General features: G+C 32.6%; 1 pseudogene; it reads left to right on the plus strand.

The window, feature by feature from the left end:
• Positions 1 to 5,400: 5,400 nt before the first annotated feature.
• Positions 5,401 to 7,774, plus strand: LOC113766024 (annotated as a pseudogene).

A 7,774-nucleotide genomic window follows, 5' to 3' on the forward strand; every position in this document is an offset into this window, starting at 1 on the left:
GTCAAAAATGATTCACAATTTTTTATTTTGGAGATTTCTACACTTATCTTTATCATTTAGACGTATCGTAATAAATAGAGATGGTAATGGGGTCCCCGACCCCCCACCCCGCTGCCTACTAATTCCTCCCGCCTCCGTTTCTCGTGCCCTATTTTTTTGAAAAATAAATTTTAAGGTTGAAATATGAGTTTTTAATTTAAAATAAGGAAAAAGAAGGGTCTAAAATGGGACTTAAAATATGTGAGGATTTTGGCCTAAAATAATATTCTAAAAAGGGTTTTTAGGAAAAAATAGAAGTCGTCACTTGGTATTGAGTTTAGGTGTATCAAGTCACCCAAAATATATTTTGAAATAAATAAAATAAATAAAACCTCTTTTAGATGACTCCAGATATTTGAAAACAAGAGAAATGTTCGGGAGTCATGGTTGAAGAAAAGGAAGGCAAATATTTGATAGGGTCAAACTTAAGGCACCCTTTCAATCTAACCAAGGCTAGTTGCGAGATTTAGTCGAAAATTTTCCTAATCTAATCTATAAAACTTATCACATTAGAATATTTCTATATGGATGCGAATCTAGACCTAGGGGAATATCGGGAGGGTCGAAATATCTTTTCAAAATTTAATTAGTGCAAATCACATTAATTGGGATGTTCAAGAGTGATTCCTTGAAGAGGTCACAAATATGCAAAAAATGAGACTTGAAGAAAAGCAAAAATTATAATATATAGATAAATACACATGACTTAAAAGAAAAGAATGCAACATAATAGATACAGGAGACTAAAATTCGTAACATAATTTTCCTTCTTATAAAGGGGGAAAGAGTGTGCTAAGGCTAAGAAACCCAACTCGTTCATTTTCTATATTTTAAGGATGACTCTTCTAACCTAGTCAAGCAAATGGACTAACCTACTTCTAATTTCCTAAATGAAATGTAAGTCTAAATGTCATATTTCACGCACATAAGGATAAGGGACATAATATATAGAGAAAAGATCATGCAAGGTGAGAAAAAGACCCTAAAAATAAAAATATGCATGAAATGTGATAAATGTCATACAAACATGAAACTCTAGCGCGTAGGTAGCCCTAAGGGTCTAACATTGGACTAGCACATGTCTATAAGTTCTCACTAGCGTTGGACTAGTGAGAAATCGAGGAGAAAGGCCACAACTAGTATTGGACTAGTGTGATGACGTCATGCATTTATTATAAATAAATAAAACATGCAAAGCATAATTAAAGTAAATGAACACATAAAACACATACAGCACACAACACATACGCATAATATTTAGATGCAAAAATTCTAAAAAAAACGAATAAACACATAAGCACACAAGCATGCAAGCATACAAGCAAAAAAACGTACATAATGACCTAACTATTACATTTGGAGCCCTAACTACAATCTAAGAGGGGAATTTGAAAAATAATAACCTGACTATTACATTTATCTAACTAAATACATTTCTTGGACATCTATCTATTACAATTTGGCATTTAAATGCTTCCCAAATAATTAAAAAAAATGAAACTTAAAATGAATAAAATGAGTAAATAAAAGAAAAAAGCACTCAAAACATGCAATCACACATAAAAAACACGTAGGAGTACATAAAAGAATTTACAATAATAATAGAAGATGCCTCTCTTGAAGTTGTGGTTAAATAGGGTGGCATTTACCCTATTTATGCTTCAAAATCAACAAAATAATCAAAGCATCAATTTAATTAATAATTAAAAAGAAAATGCAAACATATAGCAAATTCAATTCATTATTATAAAGAAATATAAATAACCATGAAATTCCTAATATCTATTAATTAAATGCATCTAAATGCGGCATAACTATCAATTAAAGAAGATAGACAAATAGTGCTTAAGAAAAAAAAGCTATCAGGGATCTAATTGCAAAAGTTAAGAAATTTTTTGATCAAATTATAATTTTTGGAAATTTTGGGGTCAAAATTAAAGAAAGATAAAGTTTAAGGACTAAATTGAAATTAAATTAGGGACCTAATTGAAAGAAATCAAAATGGACTATAGTGAAATTACTCAGAAGAATAGAGACTAAACTGCAATTTCCGTATCAGATTTCTGAAGGAACCAGACCACTGGGTCAATTTTGTTATTTTCTTGGGCTAATGATTCCCTGGCCGAGAGAAAGTCCAAACAGAAAACACAGGCCAGCCTACTCTTTTGTCCAAGCAAACCCAGCCAAAAATGCATGGGTTTTGGCCTCCAAGGCCCAGTCATAACCCAAGAAAATATACACAACATCTATTTGACATAAGCCCAACAAAAACAATAACCCAAATCTTAATGTATTAAATCTACCAAAAATTATTAAGCTTTGATAATGTCCTAAAATCCAAAAATAATTTGATAAAAAACATGCTTAAAATATACAAAAGAGGTTTAAGGCTTGAAAGGGGAAAAATTGATTCAATATCACAAATTTTAAGGCCATAGTATAATTATGATAAAGTTGAGTGGTCAAAATATAATTTTCAGATTTTCCATGCAATCTGAAGTTTTCTTCCGCAACTCTGGGTTCATTCATCAACTAAAGGTGCTACCAACAATCATAAAAAATTTGGACCAAAACGAGATCATGCAGCCTGGAACTCAAGAAAAACTCATCACTTGAATATCATATTTAATCACATACAAATATGGTAGAAATCCCAAGCTAAGAGTTTACAAGAAATGCAGCAGAAGGAAAGAAAAAGCAGAGAGCAAAATGGGAGAAATCTGTTACAGATTCGAGCTTATACGAAGGGAGAGAGTTTAAAGGGTTACCTTTGATGTTTTAAAAGTCAAAACAATGCTTTACACCGTAAAGGAAATGGATCCAAACGTGGGAAAATCACAAATGGAAGCTCAGTTTTTGCTATGAAATTTCTTCAAAGGCTGACGACTCCGTGAATTTGGGCCTCAATTTGATGGACTTGGATTGTTTTTCCTGAATTGTTTCTGCATGAAAGTTGTTATAATACATCCCAGGAAAGTTTAAAAGCAAATAAACAGTCCCAAAAGCTTGAAATATGATTGGAATTTGATGAGAAAGCAGGCTGATGGCTCAGCCAGATAAAAAAATTTTTTTCCAGAAAATCTTGTTTTTTTTTTTCTTTTACTCCCTCTTTTCCTCTTTTGGTTACCCTCTTTCTTGTTTTTGCTTTTACGCTGCCCCTCTTCCTTTCTTACCCTAACCCTTGCGTTTTGTTGGTATTTAAACGAGACAAAAACCCCCCTAAATCCTAAGATCAATGGTGGAGATGGGTTGGTTTTTTGTGGCTCATTTGGAGCCATTAGATCAATTTCCCAGCTGTTTTTTAGGATAAGAATTGGAAGCTGATATGGCTCTTTGGCTAGGGAACTTGAAGGGAAAAAAATGGAGCAAAAATTGCATCCAAATTGCCAGCTGCAACGTACCATTTCTTGCTTCTGGTACGAAGCGGGAAGAAGGTGATGCGCTCGTGCTTGCACGCGCGCGTGGATCAGTTTTTTTTTTTTTTTTTTACAAAAAATCTGATGAATCTCTTTTTTCTTTTCTTTTCTTCTATCTTTCCTTTTCTTTTCTAATTTCCTTCTAATTTTTCTAAGAATGAATTGAAATGATTTTCTTTAGAAAAAGTAAGAAATAAAAATAAAATAAATAAAATGAATAAATGAAATAAAAATAAAAATAAATAATATAAAATTTTTTGGTGTCTACACCGTCCCTACCCCTGCTCCTCCCACCACGCCCAGGTTCCCTGCAGGGCACTCACGGGGTTAATAAAAATTTATTATATAATTTTATTATAGTGAAATTTTAGCAAATAATTAAGTACTAAAATATCAATACATCACCAAATTATTATTCATTATAATTTCACAATTGAAACTCATAAAAACAATCAAACAAAAGTTATTTGAATACAATCTAATATGATGAAATAAATACAACTAAAGTAGTCAAATTTTTACTTTTGGTACAAATAGCATCACTAATTCATTATTGTGCTTGCACTTTTTTTTTTTTGAGAAAAAAGTGTTATTGTATTAAGTATCATTAGGAATTTAGTATAAATGTATTAGTAAATTTAGTATAACTAATTAATAATTTCTATTAGTAGACATATATAGTTATTAGTATAATTTATAATATCAATTATATTACATATATTAATATACATTATATAATACATATAACTAATAATATCATTATCATAAGTTTGTAACTAATTAAATTAAATATTAAATATATATATATATATATTTTTTAGCGGGTGGCGGGGCGGGGGTATACTCCCACGCACAAACAGGGGAAAAAATACCCACCCCCCCCCCCCCCGAGGACCCCAAACCCTGCAGGGTAGGTGCCTACGGCCATCCGCCTCAATTGCTATCCCTAATAATAAACCGCCCTTCTTTAAATAAATTCTATCTCAAAATACAATAAACTTATAACAACCAAGTATATTTTCTTTGAGACTAGATATATTTGAACCACTAGTATATGTGGCAAATTTTCAATCATCTGTGGACCGAAATTTTCCTTCAGTTTGATGTTCTTTTCTTGTTTGGACCTTATTGCTGGTGGTATAAAGGTCTGTCACAACTATAAACTAATTGAACTATTGAGGTGTCTTAGAAAAAGGTAATAGCAACTTCCGAGTTCTGTCCGCTTCGAAGTTAGTCACCGACAGGGCACGTATGGGCATACATACTGAATTAATGATTCTGCCAGCTCTAATTATTTGGTTTTTATATTCTAGATTAGGTGAAGCTATCAAATTAAAGAATCTTCAATTCATCTGGGCACTTTTTTTACCTAAAATAGAGGAATTACTGGATAAGTAGTGATATACATGAAAAAAGTTAATGGCAAAAAGTTGTGTAACTTTCAAAATTATAGTATCTGTATCATTTTATTTTCTATTATTGGAAATTCAAAATCACTAAGTATGATTAAACTATATATATATATATATATATATATATATGCAAGTGTCAAAATTTCAATAGAGGGCATGTAGCCCAAAACTTTTTCTGGAACTGTAGCTGAAAATTGAGGTCGGTCATAAGTGCAGGAAATAAATTGAGGTATATTAGCAAAAAGAATTAGCTAAGTACGAGCTACCTTTGTCCTCTTTACAGAATGTCAACCGGTATTTTAACTGGTAGCTTTGTTTTATTGAAGCAGATCTACCTTTCTGTTTATATTAATATCTATCAAGTTCACAAAAAAATATTTCACGCTGAAATTATTTTATTTCCATATTCTTGATTAGGTGAGAAAAGGTGAAGCTACCGAACCGAAGAATCTTTACAACAACTCATCACTGAAATTCATTAAGATGTGACTTGTCTGTTTATTCGAGTCAATCAAGAAACTTGCAAAGAAACCATGGCTGATGCACTAAAACCTGATGAATTGGCCATCAATTCCAATAGCTTCCAACAAAAACCTACCATCAAAGGCGTTGAAAGCATCAACCATGCCACCCTTCCACTTTTGGAGATTCCAACCATCAATATTGGCCTTCTTAATTCTTCTCTTTCATCTGAAGTGGAGGTGGAACTAAGGAAACTGCGCTCAGCTCCGAGTTCATCTGGTTACTTTCAGGTTTGTTCCAGCACCAGTCTAACCCTCTAGATTAGTTCTAAGCACATCATGTTTTCTTATAAGTTGTATTTCTAGTTTCCTTTTTTTTTTCGGGTATGGTAACTCCACAGGATTGGAGTCAGAACAATTGTTAGGGCAATTATTCAAGGTGGAGATTCCACCATTTAAAAGATGAAGGTGGAGATTAAAGCTTACAGAGAATTTGTAATGTCTAATAGGTCCTGCGGATAAACACTATAAACTACCATTTATAGTTTTAGTTTCTACAATGGTTTGGTAGCTATACTTATTATTTGATTATTTACACCATCTCATGCAATTGGTGCTCTCAATTAGCTGGCGGGAAAATACTTTGGTCACATTACAAGTAAATTAATTCTCTTTTATTATTCTTAATTTTAACTTTAGGCAATTAATCATGGAATGAGTACTTCATTCCTAGATGAAGTGCTGGAAATCATAAGAACATTCTTTAACCTTCCATTGGAAGAGAAACAGAAGTATCCCAGAGTTGCCAATGACTATCTGTGTAACACTCACAAAAACCATCAAACCATTGGATGGAATAAACATCTCTATCTTCATCTGCTACCTGAAAGTAAGAGGAACTCTGAAAAATGGCCACAAAGTCCTGAAAATTTCAGGTAACTTTTTGCATATTTTTGGACAGAAAGAATTGTTTCCCATAAGTTTAGACCCTTTGTATTCCATATGTATGTATGTCCACATTTCTGCCGGGAAATTTCAATTGTCTCTATTTAAAAGGTAATTCAATTCTTAATATTTAAAATAAAAATATGATTTCTCGAAATATGCATCTAGTTTTATGAGGTTTATTAAACAAAATCCTTTGTGTTAGTCAAATTCTTGATGTTACAAGAACTTTTAACTCGATTTGTAGGAGGGTTTTGCTTGAATACACAGAAAAACTGAGGGTGATGAATGAAATCATTCTTAAAGCTATGGCAAAGTCACTGAACTTGGAGGAGAATTGTTTTCTGCATCAATTTGGAGAAAATCCGAGATTGCTTTCGACTTTTAATTTCTATCCTCCATGTCCATGGCCGGATGTTTTAGATGCCAACAAGCCCCATTCAGATCCGTCTGGGATTACCTTTATCTTGCAAGACGATGAAGTGGAAGGCCTTCAAGTCTTGCAAAAAAATCAGTAGCATAGAACTCCACTAACTCCAGATGCCATTGTCGTCAATGTTGGTGATCAAGTTGAGGTGACTAAATCGTTTTTCTTTTTACCATATACTGTTTGTTTGTGTACTTTTTAATTAAACAAAGACTAACAAAAAAAAAAACCCAAAAAAAGAAAAAAAATAACATAAAACTTGAATAGTGTCATTAGCTATACGTAACTTGACAAACTAAAGAAGCACACAAGTTTCATAAGAAGTCGCAAATCATCATGTTTTAAGGGGTAAATTGCATCAAGCGCTGAAAAATCAATTTAACCAGTAGAAATATTAGTTAGATGACCATGAAATCTCAGGTTCAACTTTTAAATTCTCTCATTTCTTCCTCGTATATAAGGCTTGAGGTCTCAGTTAGAATCCCCCTATCCCCCACCCAAAAAAAAGGCATATTCCGCTGCAGCAACTAAAACGTAAATGACCTCATTTGTTAATTAAGCTCTGTAGTTATGCTTCGTTTCCATTCATGTAATTTCAAAGATCTCTTCTATCTTAGTAAAAAGAAGCAAATTGTGAAGTTGATCATGTCCCCTCATAGAAAGCATGATGAGGGATATGTTTAATTACTTGATAGGTATTGAGATTATTGTACTTATAAAAAATGTCATTGGTGGTTAGAATAATTTGCCATTTTTTCCAATTAAAATCAACAGTTTCATCTATTTTCTAGGTGATTCTTAATTTTAACTTGGATTTTATTTGATTTGCAGATAATGAGAAACGGCATATTCAAAAGTCCAATACATAGAGTTCCCACAAACAACAAAAGGGAGAGAATATCCCTAGCTTTTTTCTCTTGTCCTGAACCTTCGTCCGGTGAAATCAAACCCGCGGAGGGACTCATTGATGACAAAAATCCGAGATTGTACAAGAATGTCATAGATTATCTACGACACTTTAGAGAGAACATTCAACATAGGATCACAAGGCCTTTAGATGCTTTGAAAATTTGA

This window comes from Coffea eugenioides, chromosome 3, assembly GCF_003713205.1.
Source record: "Coffea eugenioides isolate CCC68of chromosome 3, Ceug_1.0, whole genome shotgun sequence".
Taxonomy (NCBI): Eukaryota; Viridiplantae; Streptophyta; class Magnoliopsida; order Gentianales; family Rubiaceae; genus Coffea; species Coffea eugenioides.